Source organism: Panicum virgatum, chromosome 5K (assembly GCF_016808335.1).
Source record: "Panicum virgatum strain AP13 chromosome 5K, P.virgatum_v5, whole genome shotgun sequence".
Classification (NCBI taxonomy): Eukaryota; Viridiplantae; Streptophyta; class Magnoliopsida; order Poales; family Poaceae; genus Panicum; species Panicum virgatum.
This window is the reverse complement of record NC_053140.1, coordinates 17,631,836-17,656,131: the sequence shown is the minus strand read 5'-3', so window position 1 is coordinate 17,656,131 and position 24,296 is coordinate 17,631,836. Positions and strand designations below refer to the sequence as shown.

At 41.4% G+C, this 24,296-nt stretch overlaps 1 pseudogene across 1 annotated transcript; it reads right to left on the bottom strand.

Annotated features, from left to right (window-relative positions):
• Positions 1–44: 44 nt before the first annotated feature.
• On the bottom strand, positions 45–4,691 carry LOC120706737 (annotated as a pseudogene). The gene is made up of 6 exons (XR_005688411.1): positions 4,434–4,691; positions 4,276–4,312; positions 3,687–3,900; positions 3,025–3,189; positions 552–671; positions 45–451 (listed from the first exon to the last, which is right to left on the bottom strand). The product of XR_005688411.1 is annotated as a bidirectional sugar transporter SWEET17-like (transcript).
• Positions 4,692–24,296: the final 19,605 nt, after the last annotated feature.

Below are 24,296 nucleotides of genomic sequence, written 5' to 3'. Positions count from 1 at the left end.
AAAATATTTTTTTTCTGGATAGCCAAATATACGAATCTTCACAATTTCTTCATGGACATTATTGCCCTTCTATGACGAATTTTCTCTGCTAAGAATCGACAATAGTAAAATGTAATTGGACCAATGGGGGCATCATCGAAGCTTACAAAGAAAAATAGCATTCACCAAAGAAACTTTACACGCTTAATGAACAATGAATAATCACTAATCACTAGGATAGTGGTAGGCACACTTGTGAAGTTTGACAGTTTTTAAGACCAGCTTCTACTCCAGCACGCCGCGCATCAAACATGGCTAGATGCTTCTCCTGCCTGTATCAAGCGTTTGAGGCTAGAAGAGGAGCCGCATCTTCCGCTGTTTCTTTGCTGCTCTGGGAGGCCTTGCTGTTCATGTAGATCGCGTAGATGATCAGCTGGATGCTGCCAAGGACGAAGCCTATCCCATTGGGGATCTGCAGAGATTACACAGAAGAAAAACGAGAGCCGTGTCAGAAAGGTTTGTAATAAGTGAGAAATCTCTTGCATTACGCGTGAGGTGAATGACGGGCTTACCCCGAGAAAGATGTCTCGGTCAAGCACGGCGTACGTTGCCCAGATGCCTCCGTTGAGGAAGAGGAAGAAGGAGAGGAAGAAGGGCATGAACTCCACGCTCTTGGTGGTGATCACCGTTTTCTGTGCGTCCAACCACCACATCAATACATGAAAATTTTGTCAAAGAAACCTTGAAGAGTGTTGATTGAAATGCATAACGCGTAAACTACATGATCCAAAGAAAGAACGTGTGCATAACAAAATGGAGTATGAGACAGCTGCAAACAAATACTCCATATAATCACTATTTTGTGATTTTTCTTGGAGGGTGTAGATGTAAAGATTTGCGCATCTAGTATTCTAGCCATATGTTGCTTACAGTGCATGCCCAAAAGATGCAGAAAGCGATACCCATTGAGGGCCTGTCAGACTGAATTTGGCGCAAAGCGCGATGGGGTTGGTTTCACACTTTCACTGTCGATGGAACAGAACAACAAATTCAGAGAGCGAATCGCCATCCAACGAGGCCCACAAGAATAAGGGCGACAAAACAGGAGGCCCGACCTGTCAAATTAAGTTCAGGTCGTCGTGGCCCATTGTGTGCCCATGTATTCTGTCAGGTTTGATTTTTGTTAATTGCCACGTGACCCAGTACTTCGCCAGCGAAAGGATTGTGATTGGCAGGGAGACATCCTGGCATGATGTGCTTGCTGCTATTAGGGCTTGTTTGGTTCAGACCCTGACAAAGCTGCCTGGCCCAGGCAGCAATCCCAGGCGTCGGCCTGGGGTCAGATGGTGCTGCCTGGCCGGCGAGCTGCCTGGCAGGCAGCAACCAAACAACTCAGTGCTGTTTATTTACGGGTAATTGTTCTATAATTCTAGTGCTAAGCTGCTAATGAACGACGTTTCTTGGTCCTCACATCCACAAGAAAAAAAAATCGATCCAAATGAAAATAGTACGTTGCCAATTGATCGGGGTATGTAGCTACTGGGAAGATAATGGTGAGCACGTAGCTACGCCCTACAAGCATCTTCCCTAGATATGTGGTAGGTCGAGGATCAGAAGGCACCTTTTTTTTAATTAAGTCGCAGCTTATCCCATAATCTCATCAATACATGTATTATCGTGCCGGCTAGCTTTCTCCTTCAACAATACGTCTTGCAACAAATAGATGTCGTACAAGAAAGTGCAAATGGACGTTGACCAATCTTTTGCGTATCCGATGCGTTACGAAATTGCAGCTTAATAAATTATGCAGAAATTAGTTCCTAGTATAGTTGAAAGTCGAACTTGAAGCTGACTCTTTTCATTGCAAATTGAAGTTCAAACAGTTTTCTTTGTATTAAGCTACTTGTAAACCTTAAATTAATTTAGTCTACTAATAACTTGGAGCTCTAACTTTGTGTAAATTTTTTGTTATACGTTGAGGGCTTGAATAAAAGTCAGGGATCAAATCATTTGGATTTGTCATGCAAAGGGGAACAAAGAACAATCTTCCGTGGACCACCCGAATGAGGTCCCCGTCTTTCCACACCCCCACTAACTATGCCCAAATGTGTGTGTGTGTGTGTGTGTGTGTGTGTGTGTGTGTGTGTGTGTGTGTGTGTGTGTGTGTGTGTGTGTGTGTGTGTGTGTGTAAAAATGTATTTGAACTTACATACAGTCTATCAACCACATACGTACGGCTAGATCTAGACTTTACATACAGTCTATCAACCATATACGTACGGCTAGATCTTCCCACAAGTGGAAGTAGGATAAGTAGGAACTTCTTTTTGGAAGACAGGAAATTCATCTAACATCAACAAAAAGTTTGTATTGCAAAATATCCCTGATATATATATAATTCTCCCTAATGTATTTGAGCTGACACTATACCTAATTTCTTGGTCCACATGTCTTTTAAGATTTGTTTATTTGCATTGTAGATAATCATGAAACGACAACACAACCAAAAAATAATAATTGACACGAGCCTGCTTGTTGACGATAAACTTTAATTGTGGACACAAATATATATATATATATATCACCGGATGACAAATATGTCTATTAGTAGCTTTTTTTTTCACAATTATATCTCCAACCTTGAACTACTTATATTTGATTGTGGCTCAAGCAACATACGAACATTTTGGGGAAAAAAACTATAAGATCATTGTGTCACTTATTAATCATCACATGAAAAAATAACTTCATCACTTCATGTTATTTTGATTATAGAGCCTTTTCTGGCCCACTAGCAGTCAGCTACGGTAAGCAATTTAGTTTTCCTTCCTTTTGCAAAGTTCAAATTTAGTAGTCAGATTTGACTGCCATTGTTTTAAAATCGAGATGTTCTCAAAGTCGATCTTGTTATATAATTGTATAGAGAAAATAAAGGAAAGAAAAGAATGCCACTTCAAAATCAACCGCAAACAAATGAAACCTAATTGAAAAGGGAAAAAGGACGATTTTGATTATAGTACTTAAATACTTGAGAAAAAAACTTACCATGGCAGCAAGGGGAGAGCCGTACATGAGCACATTGAGGCAGGCACATATCATTCCGATCACCATGATTCTCAAGTCCAATTCACGGATGGCGAATGTGGTGGCTGCAAACACAACTCCAAAGCCACCAATGTCCAACGCTGTCGCCAGCTTTGCAGCCTTAATCTGCACAAAAAGAATAGCAAGGAATCAACCATTAATAATATATATATATATATATATATATATATATATATATATATATATATATATTAAAACAAAAGGTTTGTACTGCTTAAAAGATCCCATCACAGACCAGAAGTTGCATTGCATATGCAGGGTGCTAGTCGTATGTAACTGTCTGCAAAATGTCAGTCGTTCCCAAATTTAAAATTAGGTAAACTTCTTCAGTAATAAGCAGTGGACCTATAGCTAGCTAGAAATAGAACAATTAAGGATTCAAAATATAGTACAGTACAACATGTCTGAATTGAAGAAAGAGTCATGAGAATTATGATGAGCACGTAGGCCGTATTAGAAAAAGCAATGGAATGAGAGTGAACACAGCAGAAATGTTTAATTCGAGTTCGAAAAATGTGGTGCAAATTGAGGTTACGGCCTGCGTGGAGCTGCCACACATGCTGCTCACGCGGAGACGTAATACGTTTGTTGGATGGCCTCACCCTTGTGGCGTGATCGGCGGCGTAGACGACGAAGAGGACGACGTAGATGGCCTCCATGACGGCCCCAAAGCCGTTGACGGTGGCGACGAGGAGGCCGTCGGGCTTGGTGAGGCCGTAGTAGAGCCACAGCAGCGCGTTGAGCAGCGTGAACACGTACGGCGCCGGCTCGAAGTCCTCCGTCGACCCGCTCCTCACGATCCTCCAGAAGGTCTTGCTGTGTTCATAGATAGTGGATGGTGGCCGCGTGTGTTGGAAACAGGAAGGTAAGCTTTTTTTGCAGCGATGATATAGCTAGGAAAGCTTTTGTGACAAGCTAGAAAGATACTCCCTCCGTTCGGAAATGATCTACATATTTTGACTAGAGAAAGTCAAACTTTATAAACTTTGACTAATAATTAGTTAAATTATATGTATAATTAGTTTATAAAATTTATGTCAATACATATGTATTCAAAGAGGTTTTGAGATGACATTGAGTTATTCGTAATTGACATTATATTCTAAGAGTGATTAATAAGTCAAACTTTACTTCGAATGACTTTCTGTAGTCAAAATATGTAGATCATTTCCGAACGGAGGGAGTACTTACATAGGAGATATGAAGACTAGAACTGAGATGATGTTGCCTGCAAGGAGAGAAAAAAGAACGACGATGGATTAATTAAGACTAACAAAGGAATTGAATCAAGAGAGCAACACTTACCGCAGAGAGAGAGAGAGAGAGGCCCTCGCTCCATACATGCTTACCTATGATTCCGATGATGAAGAGGGTGGAATCCATGGAAGCTGGCTGATAGGCAGACAGAGGGGTCGCGTAGCCACGCCACAGGCTCAAAGGAGAACCAAGCACGCGACTACCAAAATGCTGGATCCAATCAAGCAGGAGGTACGACGATCTAGTTCGTGTCCTCTGCGGCTGCCCTGCTATATGGTGGGGGGGGGGGGGGGGGGGGGGGCAGAGAGAGAGAGAGAGAGAGAGAGAGAGAGAGAGAGAGAGAGAGAGAGAGGAAACAAGGCCACGGATGCGCATATATCAGGCTTGTCGCGTGAGAGAGACAGGAGGTGTGATGGGCCCCGTCGGTCAGACATGTACACGTTCACCGTATGATGCCTAGCAGTGGCATGAACGTGCGAACGAGTCAGCCCTGCCTCATGTAACACATGAAGGTATTTGTTAAGAAAATGGACGCTTCACAGATAGATGGGTCTAGCTACCTATAGACTTGGGCGATAAAGTTGATCGACTAAAGAGAGGTTCTCTAAAGAATTCAGCTCTCAGTTCCCAAGAAATCAAATAATTTTTAGTGTAACCAAATTTATACAAAATAGTATTAATATTTATATTACAAAATAAATGTCATTAGATTAATTATAAAATATATTTTCATAGTAAATCTATATATTTGAATATATATAAACTAGCGAAGTGTCCCGCGCAAATAGCACGGCTAGCTAACTTTTGTATTCTACCATCTTTAATCCTAAAATTTTATGCATACATACATCTATATTAGCATAAAACTGCTGAATATTTCCCCGTCATGACTACCATTTATGTACTATTGCTAAGGTACGGTCATCTTCTTTAAGCTCGCCATCCTCTATTCCCATCATCATTGTCTCGAAATCTGACTCCTGTTAATTTATTTCTCTATTTTCTTTTACTCATAGTTGTTCGATGTAAGCTAATGTTATTCAATGTGCTTCTCCATCATTATTATTCTAATGATTTTTCAGAGTTGTTAACACACTCCCTAAATTGCACGCTATTAATCTGTTTGGTTGGACCTCATGTTCTTCTAAAATTGCTTTAGTTTTGACTTCAATGCTGAAATCATATTTTGATGGAGCCGAAACTGAAAGCAGCTTCTTTGTGCTAATGTGGTCATTTTGAGAACACTTTAGAACTTAAGGAGGCAGGAGAAGCCATAAAGTTATTCTTTCTCCTCTCATTTTAAGCCGTTCCGGGATTTCATTTGGCTTTGTTGGTGAGCCCACTTTATTTTTACGTATTTGGTGTAACTTTACAAAAACTGTCGGAAAAGCTTCCAACAAACATACCCTAATACTTTACGTATTTGGGAAACTTTACAAAAAAGCTATTTTTCCTTCTTAATTTGCTTCTTAATCGCTATGCAAAAGAACTATTTTTTCCCTATTTTATATTTCTTAAATTTATCTATTTATTAGTCATATTCAATATGGACTCTTTGGTCAACTGCTAAAAAACTTGAATTTAGCTATTTAATAATTGCCTTGATATGGACTCTTGGTCAATTGCTAATTTTCTTATTTTTTTTATTCCAAATTTAGTTACCTACTAATCGTATTCAGTATGGATTCTTTGATCATGTTCTATCTTTTAAAAAGTTTTAATTCCGAAGTTATATTAGTGGTACTCGATCGATATGGACTCTTTAGATTAGTAAGCACCATCATAATTTAATCCATAAAATTAATGGCATAGAATTCAAATACTAATCTTCTTTACTTTTTAAATTATGAATATAGTTATTTATTAATCATCTTTTTTCGATTAACTTGAGAATTTCTACATTCTTTGGGCGAATGTGGTAGAAATATATCCTCAGCTGCATTGTGGAGGAAGGCAATTTTTAACTTCACTGATAGATGCAAACTCATGCATTACAATTTTTTCTTTGATCAAGGCATCTGGCTAATTATTTGCCGAGATTTGATTATGGGGGCGAGCGGCATGTAGTAAGATTGTTAAGTTTTTGTTGGACCCTATGATTTTTTTTTTGATTTTGCACATGCTGAACTTATACCAGCTGACGATGCGTTTGTACCTCTAATATTTCACTTTGCTTGTTGTACTGTACTCCCTTTGCAGATCAGGGGATTCATTATTTGTTTATTCAAAGGCATCTTTTGGGATACATTCCTACGGAAGAGATGAGTCCTAGTCCATGTATACCTGTTTACATCAAAAATATAATAGAGTCCATATCTAAATAGGGAATACCAAATTTTTATTCAATATAGATTTTTATGTCAGATATGAATTTTTCAGAATAATATAGACCGTTAGATCTTTATAAAATCCAATGGTGTAAACTCTTCTCTTTTTTAGATTAATACGAGAATTTCTAGACTCTCTTGGAAAACGTGGTGGCTTCCTTTAACACTATTGTATTAAGATAATAGAAGATAATGTTAGTAACTTTTATGTAAATTTGGTCAAGCTTGAAACCGTTGGACTTCTTGGGATAGTTGCGATCTTTTGGGGATGGAGGGAATAAAGATACCAACTGTCGGTTTAGTTAGTAATTTACTGTTGAAATAAAGTATGCACACTATATATATTCCTAGATGAACTGTTAAACGACGATCTGGCTAAAGATGTTTACCAATAAAGAAAAGGAGAGACTTCTGAATATGCTGTAGCTGGTGCTCATGCATTAACTTTCAGTAGTCGAGACGACGACTTGAGGTCCAGGTCATTGCATCATATTGCTGATCTGATCGGTGATCGCAGTGAGTATTTTAGTTTTTATTCCTCGCTGCTCATCTAGGCTGAACTAACTTGTGAAATAGGATTTAGGACAAAGAAGCAAGAAGCGTCTGATAAAGATTGGTGCATAAAGGTGTCCTTGATCAAGAGGTCATATGCTTGGTCATTTACTCTTTTTCGATATCCAACTCCAATTTGCTGCAAATAGAAAACGATCTCAGACCTCGCGCCCATGAAAACAAGTTCTAAAAGATGGTATAATATCTAAATTTCTCCACATTATTCTCGAGAAAATTATATATAACTGCCCACGGTAACTGTTCGTCTTCTTGATCGATTACAAGGATATAAAGCTACAAATAAGCCACGCACTGAAACCATAGGCACCAAGATAGCCCAGTAGATCGAGTTGTACTCGCGTATGTACTTCTACCTTGGTCCACGCTGTTAATTAGTTGTTTCTTACCGTTGAAGCAACAATGACCTGTGAGCTATAAGACAAGCAGCTACCTCTTAGTGGTGTGTCTCGGCAATAGTCCCCAGTGTTTGTTTTGTGTAGCTTTATTAATTTCAAGAAAAGCTGGATTGTTTGTGCCTATGGTCTTAAACAATTGTGAACGTGGAAATGGTAAGTGGGTGGACAGGCATTTCTCTAATTTACCATGCATTTGGTCAAATCAGTTATCAGGCTATAGTAGTATGAAAACATATGCTCCGTCCCAAAAAAACTAGTCATCCTAAAAATTCTAGGATAAATTAACAAGAAGGTAAAATGACCATATTTGCCCTATTTGTTAACTACTCCATCCGTCCCAAATTACAAGTCATCCTAGAAAGTTTAGGACAAATTAACAAAAAGGTAAAATGACCATGTTTGCCTCTATTTATTAGCTATATTTAGCATTAATTGATTTTTACATGCAAATACACTTTCTAAATAGGGTAGAGTGACTTGCTTTTTGGGAAAAAATTTGAATCTTAGAATGAATAGTTTTTTTTGGGACGGAGGGAGTATATTTGGCACTAATTGATTCTTATATGCACATGCATTTTCTAAATAGAGTAAGATGACTTGTTTGTTGGGACAATTTTGAATCATAGAGTAACTTATTTTTTGGAACGGAGGGAGTATAGCACAACATCAACCCTTGGCGCGGTGGATAACACTCAGAAGAGAACAACAATAGCTTTTGTACGGTTTGTTATCACAATAATATAATTAATACTGAAGGACAATATTATTTGCAACAATACACTAGTACAGAAATGATCTTTGATCTTTCATATTAGTCTCGGCTGCTATTGGATCCGGGAGTAGTGGAGACTTTAGTACTGAGTCCGACGGCTAAGGGACGGCGGGGAGCTTTAGAAAGTCATCATTTAGTCCTGGTTGGTGGCTCCAATGCAACTGGGACTAAAGAATGTCTTTTAGTCCTAGCTGGTGGCAACAACCAGGACTAAAAGTGCCTTTGGTCCCGGTTAATGGATCCCACCAAAGTCCTTCACGGATTAGTTTAAAAGGAAGGCATCTCATTCAAAGACACATGTGCTATGTAGGTAGGGTGGTAAAAAAGCTATGCGCGAGGCAAGAAGTCTGGGGTTCGAGTCCGAGGTGGGACTATCAGTACCAGGTTAAATGATTAACTATGTTTGAAAATAGCAAGCATGTTTTTGAAATGGTGTGCTAACTGTCTAGGGGCGAATAGTCTGGCTCTAGGGGGAGGACGGTCCGCCACCTCTTTGAAGGTTTTAGTATGTCTCTGGTGGGCCTTGGGAAGTCAACAGCGGACAGTCCGGCCCATGGGGTCGGACGGTCCGCCAGCTAACGGAACCAAAGTTGGTTCTGGGGGGCGAAAATGCTAAATGGCAGACGGTCTGTTTTTGGGCGCGGACAGTCGCCAGTCATTTCTGATTTAGTCAAAGACGATTTTCGTCTCTGAGTAGTTGGAGAACTGCAGATGGTCCGCCCCTAGGGCGCGAACAGTCCGCCAGGGCTGTAACGATCATCTCTGATACGCAATCATTGCACTCTGAGCCGTTGGTTTTGATCGAATGGCAGACGGTTCAATTTTGAGTGTAACTGTTAGAATTCGAGAGGGGGCTATAGATATCACTTGTCCGGCCGTGAGAGGTTTCTCTTGGCCCATTAGAAAGCATCCTTAACATACTTGAGCAAGCATCATCCTCCTCCTCCTCCTCCTCTCTCTCTCTCACTATTTGCTTAGAGATTGCATTCTTGTGAGTGTGAGAGCATCCAAGTGCATTGCATCAAAAGTTTGAGCTTTGTGGCACTAGGAAATCTTGAAGCAAGTGTCATTGACTTGTTACTCTTGGGAGTTGCTGCTCCTAGACAGCTTGAAGAAGGTGATTTCATGGATCCCTTTAAGAAGATTATGGAGGTGCCTTGAGATTAGTTGTGAGAGGTCTTTGTGCTTACCTCGTGGAGCGGTGAAGAGCAAATCTAGTGGAATCAAGGTTTGGAGACGTTCATTGATTCAAACTGGCTCAAGATCAAGGGAGTCTTGATAGAGGAGCGGTGGATTCTTTGAATTATCCACCTCAACATGGATTAGAGGTGACCGGCAAGTCATCGACACCATGCATGGAAAAAAATCTTGTCTCGTGCCTGGTTATTTTCTTGCTCATTTCAATTCTTGCAATTTACTTTGAGCAATTTACTTTACTAGAATTTGATTTGCCTCTTGTCACCCTAGGTTGCAAACCACACTAGTGATAGGTTTTTCTAGACATAGGAGCTCTCTTGTGTTTGTGTTTTTAGTTAAAATCATCTATTCTCCCCCTCCCCTTGTCGATATCCTAGATCTTACACCAACCCGTGGATGACCCTTTAGTGCCAGGTGCTAATACCAATCACTACTAAAAGATCCACATTAGCGGGTGATGATACCAACCGGTATTAATATGGATGGAGGCATTAATACCGAGTGGTAGCACGAGCCAGTATTAAATAATACTCCCTCATAGGGATGTATGTCCTATTTGGTTGGCTGGGATTAATACGTGGCTGGGCTGGTTTGGTTGAGAGCGTTTGCTAGTTGGCTGACTGGAGATGCAGCAGCTCCAGCCCAGCCCAGCCGGACCTATCCAGCCGAACAAGAGCGTAAATGGTACGGATATTTCCCGACCGACCAACTGAGAGGGGTCAAATAGTGGTAAAGATATTATTTTCGGATATCGGATACGGATACAATATGAGTAATATCTGTCGGATATCGGATATGTTGGATAATCTGGATATTAAATTCAGATAGTTTATAATATATATTCTAATAAATATCCAATCTAAAAAATTATAACTTATTCATTTGAAATCATAAAAATACAAAGTCAGTACCAAAATTTCTATAAAAATATAATCTACCTATTGCCACTACTCTAGTTTTACAATACAAAATATATACATTAATAAAATTGAATTTGTCTCTAAAAATTTATAGCCAATTCGTTTCAAATCAAAAAATATAAATTTAGCACCAAAAATTTACTAAAAATATAATCTAACTATTACCACTCTATAGAAGTTGAATCTTATTTATTCTTAGTCTAGTTTAAGAACTAAAGTCAAACTTTAGCAATAATTCGACATTCTATTTTGATAAAAACTCAATATCATATAATAATTCAAACTCTAGTAATACTTTGATATCTCCTACATATTTATGCATGTAATAAATTAGAATATCAATGTCATGTAATTGAATGCCTAAAATGGTATGTCATCTATTGTTAATGTGGTTAATCAAACATGATTTTAGCTCAAATCTAGCCTCCAAAATAGACTAATCAATACGAGTGCTTCAAGTATCATCAATGTAACAAGTTATAATATCGTATAATTGAGTATTTCCAATTTAAGCTATGTGGCAAGTTAGAATGTCATGTAATCGAATCTCTCTCATCTATGTAATTGTGGAAAAGTTGTTTCTTAATTGCTTCGTCAAGTATAATTTAATTAGAATTTAGAATCTTAGGATGTTCGAGTGTTACAACATGTGCGATATGAATAAATGTTGTCTTTACTCGATATCCGAATAAACATCCGTGTCTGACATGATCCGCATCCGGTTCACTCCATATTCGATACATATCTATTCGTATTTGTAACCGAAGCAATCTGAATCCATATTTGTATTCGAGACTATCCGTGTTCGAATCCGAATCCGATAGAAAATGTGAAAACAAATACAATATTGACAATATCTGTCTGTATCCGATCCGTTTACATCCCTACTCCCTCAGTTTCAAACTGTAAGTCATTTCAACTTTCTTGGAGAGTTAAAACATTTTAAGTTTGACCAAATTTATACAATAAAGTATTAACATTTATGTACAAAATAAGTATCGCTAGATTCTTCATTAAATATACTTTCATATATATATATACTATTTGGTGCTATAAATCTTTGTAATTTTTCTATAATTTTTGTCAAACATAAAAATGGTTTAACTCTCTAAAAAATTTGGAACAACGTACAATTTGAAACACAGGGAGTATATAGTTTTTAATACCGTTTGGTGTTAGCAACCAGTACTAAATTAGGATCTTAAAACCCTTCTGTCCACTCTTAAATATATCGGTAGGCATTGGACCCGAATCTAATAACTACCGGTATATTTGGGGTGGACCGTTGGCTTGTTTTTAGTAATGGTACATAATGCACAGCAGCCGGAATTCCAACACTAATCTTAGAATGAACCGTTATTCACAGACAAACATATGCATCACGGTTAGGGGGGCAGCGGGGATTAAAAATGTCTTTGGTCACGGTTGGTGGATTCCACTGGACTAAAAGGTCCTTCACGGGTTAGTTTAAAATGAAGGCATTCCATTCAAAGACCCCTGCAGTGTAGATGGGGTGGTAAAAAGCTATGCGTGAGCTAAGAGATTTGACGTTTGAGTCCAAGGTGGGAGTAAATTTTTTGCCTTTTCACGGACCTTTAGTCCCCGAGTGTAGAAATCGGGACTACGAATCCGGAACTTGTCCCGGTTCTATAACCGGGACTAGAAAGGGTTAGGAACCAGAACAAATTAGCATTCTGTACTTGTGGTAATATATCTTAATTACATACACTACTAGAAAAAGGCTGAACATCAATACTAGGTTAAATGGGCTATCAATTCCTCTTCTGCCACGTTACTCAGCAACCGAAACTAATTAAAGTCTCAAAACATACAAATACTGGTACGAAAACATGGAAAAAAAATTCAACTTGGGAAGAGACCCACATACCCGCGACATCACAAGCCATGCGATTTTTTCACACTTAGGACCTCGCGCGATCCCTCCTTACCATCTCACCTACACAACAATCATGATTTGAAGAGAGATACTTTCCTTTCCAACTAACCCGTTGATGAAGTGCCAGGTGATAATAACAACCCCTACTAAAAGGTCCAGATTTATACCGAGTGATGTTACCAACTGGTATTAATATGGACGGGGGCATTAATACTAGGTATTAACACCAGCCAGTATTAATTAATACTCCATTCGTTCTAAATTGTAAGTCATTCTAACTTTCTTGAGAGTCAAAACATTTTCAAGTTTGACCGGATTTATTATATAATAAAGTACTAACATTGTATGATACCAAATAATTATTATTAGATTCTTCATTAAATATAAATATATTTTCAGAGTATATCTATTTGGTACTATAAATCTTTGTAATCTTCTGTATAATTTTGGCCAAACATAAAAATTGTTTAACTCTCTAAGAAAGTTGATGACTTACAATTTGAAACGGATGTAGCGAGTATAGCTTTTAGTACCGTTTGGTGTTACCAACCGGTATTAAATTAGGATATTAAAACCCTTCTGTCCACTCTTAAATATATCGGTAGGCATTGGACCCGAATCTAATAACTACCGGTATATTTGGGGTGGACCGTTGGCTTGTTTTTAGTAATGGTACATAATGCACAGCAGCCGGAATTCCAACACTAATCTTAGAATGAACCATTATTCACAGACAAACATGATGCATCATGTTAATTTCACCTTTATACATGCAGCATGATAAATGCCTATATCTAGCTTCTTCTTCAATCTCCGGTGTGCTCGTAGCAGTCGTACGTACAGTATTCCTCACGTGATGCATGCTTTGGAGAGATATGCATCCAGCACTGGACCGGACAAAGCATCTATCGATCCACCCGTACGTCCATCCATCTGGACCGTGTCGTTTGCTTTCCTTCTTGCCCCTCACCAAATCCCACCACGCAACGACGTAGACGCGCGGCCGGAGAGGTGTGGACGAACGCTCGCGGCCATGCATCGAACACGTCCTCCGATCCTCGTCGCCTCGCGCGCGACCCTCGTCGCCGGCACCGATATGATGGCTACGCAGAAAGGAACGCAGCGAAAGAGATCGGAGGCAGTGAGAGTGGTGTTTCTGGCCCGCGTCGCTCGACTCGATCGACCCGCGTTGCCATCAATTTGCTGCCGAGATGGCTCCGCTCGTAGCTTTAGTTTCTCGCCCGATTGTGAAATGAAATAGTGGCGACAGGGCCAACAGCGAAGAAGTTTGCATGATTTTTTTCCCCAGCGACAAATAACAAAAATTGACGACTACTGCCTAAATTTGCAACGAAAGTACTTATCGGTTTCTTGAAATAGAAGCACTTTGCATCTGGTAAATAAGAGGAATTACTACTGTATAATAAAATTTGCAACGATTTATCACTACGTGAGTTGATTATTAATTAACCCTTAGCTATCTGCTTACATGTCATCTTTCCCCAATCGCACAGACGTACGGATAATGACTAGTATATAATACACAAGTCTTACCTTACAACCACACCAAGAGCCTTTAATTTTATGCACGCTGTCCCGGTCTTAATACTATCCTTCGCCGTCCATACACAGTTGTGTACAAGCAACCCTTATTATATGGGAATGTAAAAAGGAACGTCGTCTCAGCTTTTAGACATGATCACATGAAGTCCGGGTTGCTATCATGACCACGACCTAACAACTGCACTCCACATGTTGAAAAAAATATTCAAGTGGATAGGCTCGCGGTCTACCAAACCGGACAAGAATATATGTAGGACCGAGAAGAATAACAGCACGTTAGCCGGAACGGCCAAGGATCATGGAAAAAAATATAGTTGGAAAAAAATGCAGGTCACCTTCTACTGGCCCATAGCTAATAATTAACAAGGAAAATGCACAGAGAACATTTATTGAGAATCATGAGATCGATGCAAGAAGCACGAGACAGCGACCGCAATCAGACATGGAGATCTTTTAATGTCTTTTCTTCCTTGAAGCTCTATTAATTAACAAGGAAAAAGCACTGGGAACAGTACATGAGAATCATGAGATCGATGCGAGAAGCACGAGATGTATAGAATAATAAGCGTGCGGAAGCGACCATTGACGATATGTGAGATCCCAGACGACACCAGAGGCATGAGATATTTGTTGATGAGGTTCAGCCGAAGCCTACATCCCCAAGACATGACTACGGACGGTCACTCTGGGGTCCCGGCAATATGCCACCTCCCCTTGGGGACCTATCACTATATGTTGTCATGGTTACAACAGTGATCCTCCTTGATCTCATATTTATGAGGAGCTCGGGCTATAAGATTATGACACAAACTCGACACCACACCGCTAATACAACTCTACACCCCACCGCTAATACAACTCCAAGTCCAAATGTAACCGACTACCTTGGCGAATATTATTCCACCATCTTGAATTGTCTTGCGCGCATCTCCATGTACACACAAGACTTGGGTTGTTGACTTTATAGGTCAAGGCAAGCCACCTAACGAGTCTGATTTGGCCTCAGCCCTGCCGCCGCCATAAAATTAAAGGACACCGTTATACTTGCAATTCCATCCTTTATGACTCCACCTGCAACTATACATATCCTTGCAGCTTGTACAAATGTGATACCGTCCTCTCTCTTATCACCACAGTCTCATCGCCCTTCATGATCCTCATGGTCTTCCCATCCGGCTTAGCTCGGAATAATATATCATCACCATGTACCACACCAAATTAGATTCCTTTGCAATCCTAGCACATGTTGGAATTAGAGACATTTTATGGTATAATTTAATCCAAATTAAAGCATAAATCATGAAATATTTGATAGCATAAACAAGAGCATGATCAATTGTGTTTGTAGTGTACGTAAAGCATGCAATGGATATTATAGAACACAAGAAATGAAAAAGAAAGTTCATTTGGAACTAGAAGTACCTAAAGGTGGGACCACCGGTTCCAAAGGAATCAGAAGTTCTGTTATATGACATTGCTAGTCGAGCCTTTTTGATGTAGCTGATCAAGTTGATGGTGTGCAGGCGTTCGCAGTCACGCGAAAGTGCTCCCCAAAAACTTGATGATGGTCCTTCTACTCCTCGGGTGCACAGTCTCTAGTGAGGGCCGATAGCTTCGGAGGCCTGCTCTTCTGGCGAAGTCCGTGCACACAATTCACCGGAACAGGGCAGCAAAAATGCAGCACATCAGGGGAGAAGCCCTTGCCTCGCATGTGTATATGTGTGTCGGGGATGAAGGGGCAAGAAGAGTGCAGTAAGTACTAAAGTTGAAGCTTTTTCTTGGCACATAACACACACCTCCATTTATAGTCAAGCAGGGAGATAGAAAGGCATCAGGCAAAACGATTCATGCATAACCTTTCACTTGTGCAACTGAAGCCATGCATTAACATTCCATGCACCTAATTGGCTTGCAACACAAGCACTTATCTTGCATCCTGATCTTGATGTCGCCTACTAGCACGATAACCCAAGTCATCACCTAAATAAGCTAAGCCAAAATCACCATACTTGTACAAAGTGAATCACTCTTTCTCGTGTGTTGCATGAAAAGAGTTTGCTGAATCTAATAAGCATGCTTCAGTTGACTGAACATATTGTTTTGATACGAAGAGAGCATCACCATCGCTGTCCGAATCACTCTTAATTAGAAATTGCAACATTAGCACTAGTCCCCTTCTTTTCTGGATAGTCGATCCCTTCTCACATGTCCTAACACCTTGCAATCATATAGCACCACACTTTTTTCTCCCTCTTCTCCACCACCTTCTCCTTGCTACGCTCACCTTTGACTAGCAAAGCATCACCTTGAGGCCCGCACCTCCACTGCACTATTCTTTCTCCTTTGTTCTTGAGCTAATAATGCTGCAATAATATCCCCAATTTTGATGCTTTCCTTGCCGTACATCAAAGTCGTGACCACATGCTGATACGATGATGGAAGAGAACAAAGAAGAATACTTACCTTGTCTTCATCATCAACAGCTACACCCAGTTGCTCCAAATCCATGACCATCTGACTGATGTGCCCTGCAAGATCCGACCCCTCCTGCATCTTCAGCCCATACAACTTTTGCTTCTAGTACAACTTGGTCGTCACAGTCTTCGACAAGAATTGACTCTCCAGTTTGTCCTAGATTTCCCACTGTGTCTCTAGTACGATGACATGGTGCATAACCTGATCAGACACAAGTGTATTCTGGCAGCTTCTAGTGTCTGCTTTTCCTTCCTATCAGCATCCTCCATCTTCTCTAGCTTCTTCTCCTTCATGCCCGTCAAGTTCCCCTATTACGCCAACAGATCCTTGAACCTTATCTGCCATAATCCGAAGTTGCTGGAGCCATCGAACTTCACCACCTCAAATCTGGTTGCCCTCGACATCTAGTTCCCATCAACACATGGTTTGACTGATCCTTTGTCGCCAGTAACACTGCCCGATCCATCCGACTTGTCGACCGATGCGATGTACTCCTGACTTTTGTTGTTTGACCTGCCAAACTGCCTGCTGATGAGCTCTTGCCGATCATCTCTTGGCAACAGACATAGTTGTAAGAAGGCAACTTCATGTTTTTTTCTAGAAGAATGGCTCCAGTACTTAACCTATCCACCAGAAGTAACCAGAAGACGACCCAATACTCTAGGATAGTGGCAAATGGAAGAGACTCTAGTGTCCAACTACATCCCTTGCTCATTTCATCGAAAGGAGAAGAGGTCTTCAAATAGAAGATAGGTTGCCTCGTTCCGAGTCTTTGTCATTGCCATTCCTTTGCAAGAGTCAAACTATTTAGAATATCCCTCCAATAGAATGCATGATTTTTTGTTGTAGCACCACAGAAGCTTTCCTCCCATGTTGCTTTTTTGCATGTGTATAAGAATAAAATTACACTACTAGAAAACAGACCAAAGGTCCTGGCCAAACGTACCAGCTGCTGTTGCAACTGGTACTAATGCCACACATCAGAACCGGCTGCAAAAGCAGCTGGTACCTTTGGCCAACGGCGATCAAAGGTAAGGTGTTTGGTACCGGGTTAAAGCATCACCCGGTACCAAAACTTCAATATAGGAACCGGTTAGTGCCACCAACCGGTACCAAAAGCACAAGGAGGAATAGGTACCGGTTGGTGGAACCAACCGGTGCCTAAAGGGTGGACAATGGCACCGGATTTTGCCATGGCCCGGTGCCGCCACGTGCCCACAACAAAGGCACCGGTTAGTAACATCAACCGGTGCCTATGCCTTTTGTTTGGCACCGGTTGTTGAGCACCAACCGGTGCCTTTGAGCCACGCCTATAAATACCCCAACCCCTCCCCCCTCCAAGCTGCCGTGAACTCACTGTTCATGGCAGCTGAGTGAGGGGAGGGGAGGCGAATTTTTGTTTTTTTTTCAAAAAAGGTTAGTTATTTTTCTCCATAACTTAGCAATTGGTTTTTAGAAGCAGTTATCATTTAATTTATTTGATAAGTGAATAGTATCTATTTATTATAGTTATAAGCATTATCAATTATATATTTGAATTCAAATTTATTATAGTATGAATGTACTATTTGTACACTACAATGATGTATATAAATGTATTGTGGACCTAGATGAGTCGGTAATGGATGTACATGGCCGATCGGCGTTCAAAGGAGTTCATTGATGGCGTGCATGAATTCATAGAAGCGGCCGAGAAACACAAGTATGGCGGTTTCGTTCGTTGTCCATGCAAATTCTGTAAGAATGAGAATAATTACTCATCATCAAGAACCATCCATAGTCACTTGTTCAATAATGGTTTCATGCCGAACTACTATGTTTGGACCAAGCATGGCGAAAGAGGAATTGAGCTGGATAATAATGTAGAAGAAGAGGACAGGATTCCTGACTTTGCAGCCAATTATAATTCCTTTTTCAACGACACTGCAATGGGTGAGCCTGAAGAAGATACTGAAGGATATGTTGTAGAAGATGATCTTAGTCAGATGCTGCGCGAAGCTGAGGAAGGTTGCGAAACAGAAAAGGAATCGAGAGATCTGAAGCATATGTTGGAGGACTACAGAACATTGTTGTACCCTGATTGCAAACAAGACCAAAAGAAGTTGGGTACCACATTGGAATTATTGCAATGGAAGGCATCAAATGGTTTGTCTGACAAGGGATTCGAGGAGTTGCTGAAACTTATAAAAAACTTACTCCCTGAGGATAACACCTTGCTGGAGACAACATACGAGGCAAAAAAATTGTTTGTCCTTTAGGATTAGAGGCACAGAAGATACATGCTTGTCCTAATGACTGCATCCTATATCGAGGTGAGTATGAAAATTTGGATTCATGCCCTGTATGCAACGCATGCCGGTATAAGATCCCTCGAGATGATCCAGGCGACATTGAGGGGATGCGTGTCAAGAAGAGGGTGCCCGCCAAGGTGATGTGGTATTTTCCTCTAATACCACGTCTGAAACATTTGTTCATGAACAAAACGAATGCTAAATTGATGCGATGGCACAAAGAAGAACGTAAGCAGGACAATATGTTGAGACACCCCGCTGATGGGTCGCAGTGGAGAAAAGTGGACAGAACATTCCCAACATTTGCAAATGAAGCGAGGAATATAAGATTCGGCTTAAGTACGGATGTCATGAATCCTTTCGGTGAGCAGAGCAGTGGTCATAGTACCTGGCCTGTAACACTCTGTATATACAACCTTCCTCCCTGATTGTGTATGAAGCGGAAATTCATTATGATGCCGGTGCTTATCCCCGGCCCGAAGCAACCCGGTAACAATATAGATGTGTATCTAAAACCACTGATTGAGGATCTTCTATTGTTGTGGAAAGATGAGGGTGTTCGTATGTGGGATGCGCATGCAAAGGATCATTTTAACCTGCGTGCATTGCTTTTCGTAACCACCAACGATTGGCCAGTACTAAGTAACCTCTCCGGACAATCCAATAAGGGTTATTGGGCATGCACCCATTGTTTAGAAGAAACCGACAGCACGTACCCCAAGCACTGTAGGAAGATCGTGTATATGGGTCATCGTCGATTTCTTTCGATCAAGCACCCATTAAGGAGGAGGCATGCTCACTACGATGGAAAGGCAGATTATCGTACCAAGCCTAGGCACCGTTGTGGGAAAACGGTGTTTGAAATGGTCAAAGATATAAAAGTAGTATTCGGAAAAGGACCCAACAGCAAATCAGTGCAGAGTGATGACGGACGTGCACCTATGTGGAAGAAGAAGAGTATTTTTTGGGAGTTACCTTATTGGGAAGTCTTAGACGTCCGCCACGCAATTGATGTGATGCACCTAACAAAAAATCTTTGTGTGAACCTTCTAGGTTTCCTTGGTGTCTACGGTAAGGCAAAGGATACATTGGAAGCGCGGCAAGATCTTCAACGTATGAAACAACAGGCCGCCCTATATCCAGAAAAAAGGGATAAAGGACGTCATTATCTAGGTCCTGCGTGCTACACTCTTAGTAAGGAAGAGAAGCAAAGTATGTTCGACTGTTTGAACAGTATCAAGGTCCCATCAGGCTACTCTTCGAATATAAAGAGGCTACTGAACTTGAAAGAGAAGAAATTCGCACACATAAAGTCCCATGACTGTCACGTGTTGATGACGCAATTGATTCCAATTGCACTTAGAGGTATTCTACCAGCTAATGTTCGAGCAACAATCATAAAACTATGCGCATTTCTCAACACAATTTCTCAGAAGGCAATCGATCCATCGAGTTTAAGCAGGCTACAAGAGGATGTTGTCCAAAGTTTAGTCAGTCTTGAAATGATATTTCCTCCATCATTCTTCAATATTATGACGCATCTTCTAGTTCACCTGGTCAAAGAGATTGGTATTCTCGGTCATGTTTTCCTTCATAATATGTTCCTTTTTGAATGATACTTTGCAGTACTAAAGAAATACGTTCGTAATCGGGCTCGTCCAGAAGGAAGCATTGCGAAGGGTTACGTCACAGAGGAGGTCATTGAATTTTGTGTTGACTATGTGGAAGAACTCTGCCCAATTGGGATTCCAGTATCACGTCATGAGGGGCGGCTGATTGGAAAGGGCACACATGGAAGAAAATCAGTAAATGCAACAGATCATGCCACGTTGAGCAAAGCACATCTCACAGTTCTGCAACAATCAGCCTTGGTGGCTCCATACATGGAGGAGCACATGCAAATTGTGCGAAGTATATACCCTTTGAAGTCTGAGACATGGATTACAAAACATCATAACGATACATTCGCCACCTGGTTGCAGAAGGAAGTCATGGCCAACGATCAAATTCATGAGCAGCTAGCTTGGCTGGCCAGGGGTCCGGCAAATTCAATCCTGATGTACCAAGGATATGAAATTAATGGTTACACATTTTATACAAGAGCCCAAGATAACAAGAGCACCAATCAAAATAGTGGTGTCCATATAGATGCCACCGACTCTAGTGGCCAAACAAACTCATATTTTGGTTACATTGAAGAGATCTGGGAACTCGACTATGGGCCGTTGAAGATACCACTATTTCGTTGTCAATGGGTTAAACTCACAGGAAAAGGTGTCGATATCGACGAGTACGGAATGACAACGGTAGACCTCAAAGAGCTTGGCTATCGAGACGAACCATTCGTCCTAGCTAATGATGTCACTCAAGTTTTCTATGTGCAGGACATGTCTAGCAAAACGAGAAAGGACAAGTCTAGGAATAAATCAAGTTTTGTAGGTGCCGGAGATGAGGCAAAGCTCCATATTGTTTTGGCAGGAAAAAGAAAAATTGTGGGAGTCGATGATGTCACAGATGAAGAAGAATACAATAAGATTGAAGATATGACTCCGTTCGCAGTGGAGGTTAACACAAGTATTCTTTTAGCCGAAGAGGAGGCTCCGTACGCATGTCATGATCATAATGAAGAGATGATTGTAAAGCGAACCATCGTTAATATTCCCTTAGCTGAATGATTATGTCTTGTAATATTTTCTGTGAACATTATTAGATTTCTTATGCAATTAAAATAATTAGTTATGCACCTAAATGATTTATTATGTAGTAATTAAAATTATTGTACATTTAAATGATTTATTATTGTGCAAATAATTAGTTGAATGATTTACTAGGCAGTTAATAAATTTATTGAGCAAATAACAAATTTATTAGACAATTATTTTAACTATTAGACAATTATTTAAATTATTAGATAATTATCTGATTTTCTAGGCAATTATCAGATTTATTATGCAAATATCAGATTTATTACGAATTATGAGGCAATTAATAGATTTACAAGAGAAAAAAAGGGGAAAAGAAAAGATAACCTTTGGTACCGGTTGGACCTTAGGGTCCTATTTGGGTAAAAAAAAGTGGAGCGTCGCGCGGGAGTCGAACCGTGGCCGCGAAGCCCAAATTTCCGCGAGTTACCATTGAGATACTGACGAATTCCGCGAGTTACCATTGAGTTACCATTGACATTTATTGGGCAAGTAATTGATTTACTAGGCAAATAAATGATTTACTAGACAATTATAATATTTATTGGGCAATTAATTGATTTACTAGGCAAATACCGAATTCACAGAATATTAAAAGAATTAATAGAAAACTAAATGGGGAAAAGAGAAAAAAAAACTCCTTTGGTACCGATTGGTAGTTTCAACCGGTACCAAATGCTTTTTTCGTCAAAAAAAAAGGTGCTCTGGGCGGGAGTCGAACCCCGGCTTCGGCGCCCAAAGACACTTTGAGAAACCATTGCGCCATTTAGAGATTTCAATTTTTAGCGTTCCATCAGTCCAAATAAAGGGAAAGGAAGCCTTAGGCACCGGTTTGTTGTCCTCATCCGGTGCCAAAGGGTATTTCAATTCCCGCCCGTTGGGGACCTAAGGCACCGGGTGAAACAGAAACCGGTGCCTAAAGCTTTATTAAGGCACCGGGTTAGATTCCAACCGGTGCCTAAGGCTGCCATAGGTACCGGGTGATGTTTTCACACGGTACCAAAGGCCCTCCCTATATATTCCATCCCCTTCTTCCTCGCCTAAGTCCTCATCTGAGAATTGCCTCCGCCGCCCTACTGCGTCGATGTCTACCTCCCCGCCGCATCGTCGTGCCGCCGTCCTTCGCTGCGCATCGTCGGGCCGTCCTCTCCGGTGGTCGCCCTCCCCGGCCCGCCTCTACGCCGCGCGCCGTCCTCGATCGCCCTCCCCAGCCCGCCTCGACGCCGACGTCGACGCCGCCCCCCTACACCACGCCGGCAAGCACCACGACGCCACCCCCCTCCACCACGCCGGCGACTCGCTCCCCAACACCGCGCCCGCCGACCGGTGCCCCCGCGCCCGCCGACCCTCGACCAGTGCCCCCACGCCCGCCTTGACGCCGACGTCGACGCCACTCCCCTCCACCCCGGACTGCCAACTCGCGTGCGCCCCAACACCGGGAGGAGTCCCGCATCAGTTTCCCCTCCTCTTCTCGCTCGCTCTCTGCCCCAAACTCCAGAATACCACCGCCTCCCTCACATGTTCGGCAAGCTTGACTCCGCCGCCGATCCACCACCACAACACCGCATTGACCCCATCACCCCCCTAGGAAGCTTCATGGTGCCTCAGTAAAGCTCATTGACCCTTCAATTGCGTCTTTTCTCCACCCGAACCCCATCCCCGACGAGCGCAGCTCACCACCGGCTGCTGTCCGCCGTGGACCAGCCATTCCAAGCTGAGCCCGACCACTACAACCCCTCGGAGAGCTTCACCAAGTTCTAGTGAAGCTAATCCCCCTCCTCTCGTCGCCAATCCCCTACTGGAACCACCCCGTCGACGAGCACCCTCCGCCGCCGCGCCCTGCTCAACGTCGACGAGCACCATCCAACCCCCAATCTTTCACTTCGACCCCATCAGCAGGTTCGCCCTGGCCCACTTCACCTCCCTGGCCTCCTTCCCCTCGCCGCCGGCGACCCACGCCGCCGGGAATCGGCCGGCCTCCCTTTCCCCTGTTCTCCCCTATGGCCAAGGACTTCGGGTTTGAAATTCCAGAAACCCCAGGGGGTTATTTGAGTAGACTGTGACTCAGTTGAATAGTGCTCTAAGGACTTCTTTGTAATTTCTAGCAATGAACTTTCAAATTCAGTAGAAATTCGTAGGAAATTCGTAAAATAGAAAATCTTGATGTTCTGGAATCCTTGTGTAAAGCTCTTTGCAGTAGAACCATAATATGGTAGGTGTTTGTTGCAAGTTTTTGCTGTATAAATGGTTTTGTGTCACTAGGTAAATAAATACTAGATGTTTTATCTTTTTCCTAACTGATGATTGAAGCCATGTCTTGCAGTGAAACTTTTATGGTAGTTTTTTCTTGTAACACTAGTGTTACTATAAAAATTTCATGATCATTTCTCTTGTGTAGCTATTTATTTGATTTAATCCTTGTTTAGTAGACTTTAATCATGATAAATAGTTTATGCTGATGTTAAATCATGAAAATATTTATGAGTGACCTTTTTGGATAGTTTAGCTTGTACATGAAGTTTGAGCCCCAGTTCCTGACTAGAACAGGAGCTAAAAATGAGTCTTTCTAATCTGTTGTTCGACATGTGTAATTTAGATGTACTTGTATTGCATGTGTAATTTAGATTGAATTAAATTAATTCTTGAGTTCGAACCCGTTCGTATTCGCTCTCTAACTCACTAACGCATTCGCCGTCCCTCGACCCTCGACCCTCGACCCCATTCCTCCACCCCGTTCGTACCGCAATTGTATAAACTATCGACTGTCGACCCTCGAACACGCACACTCACACACACACTCTCTCTCTCTCTCTCACACACACACACACTCACTCACACACTGA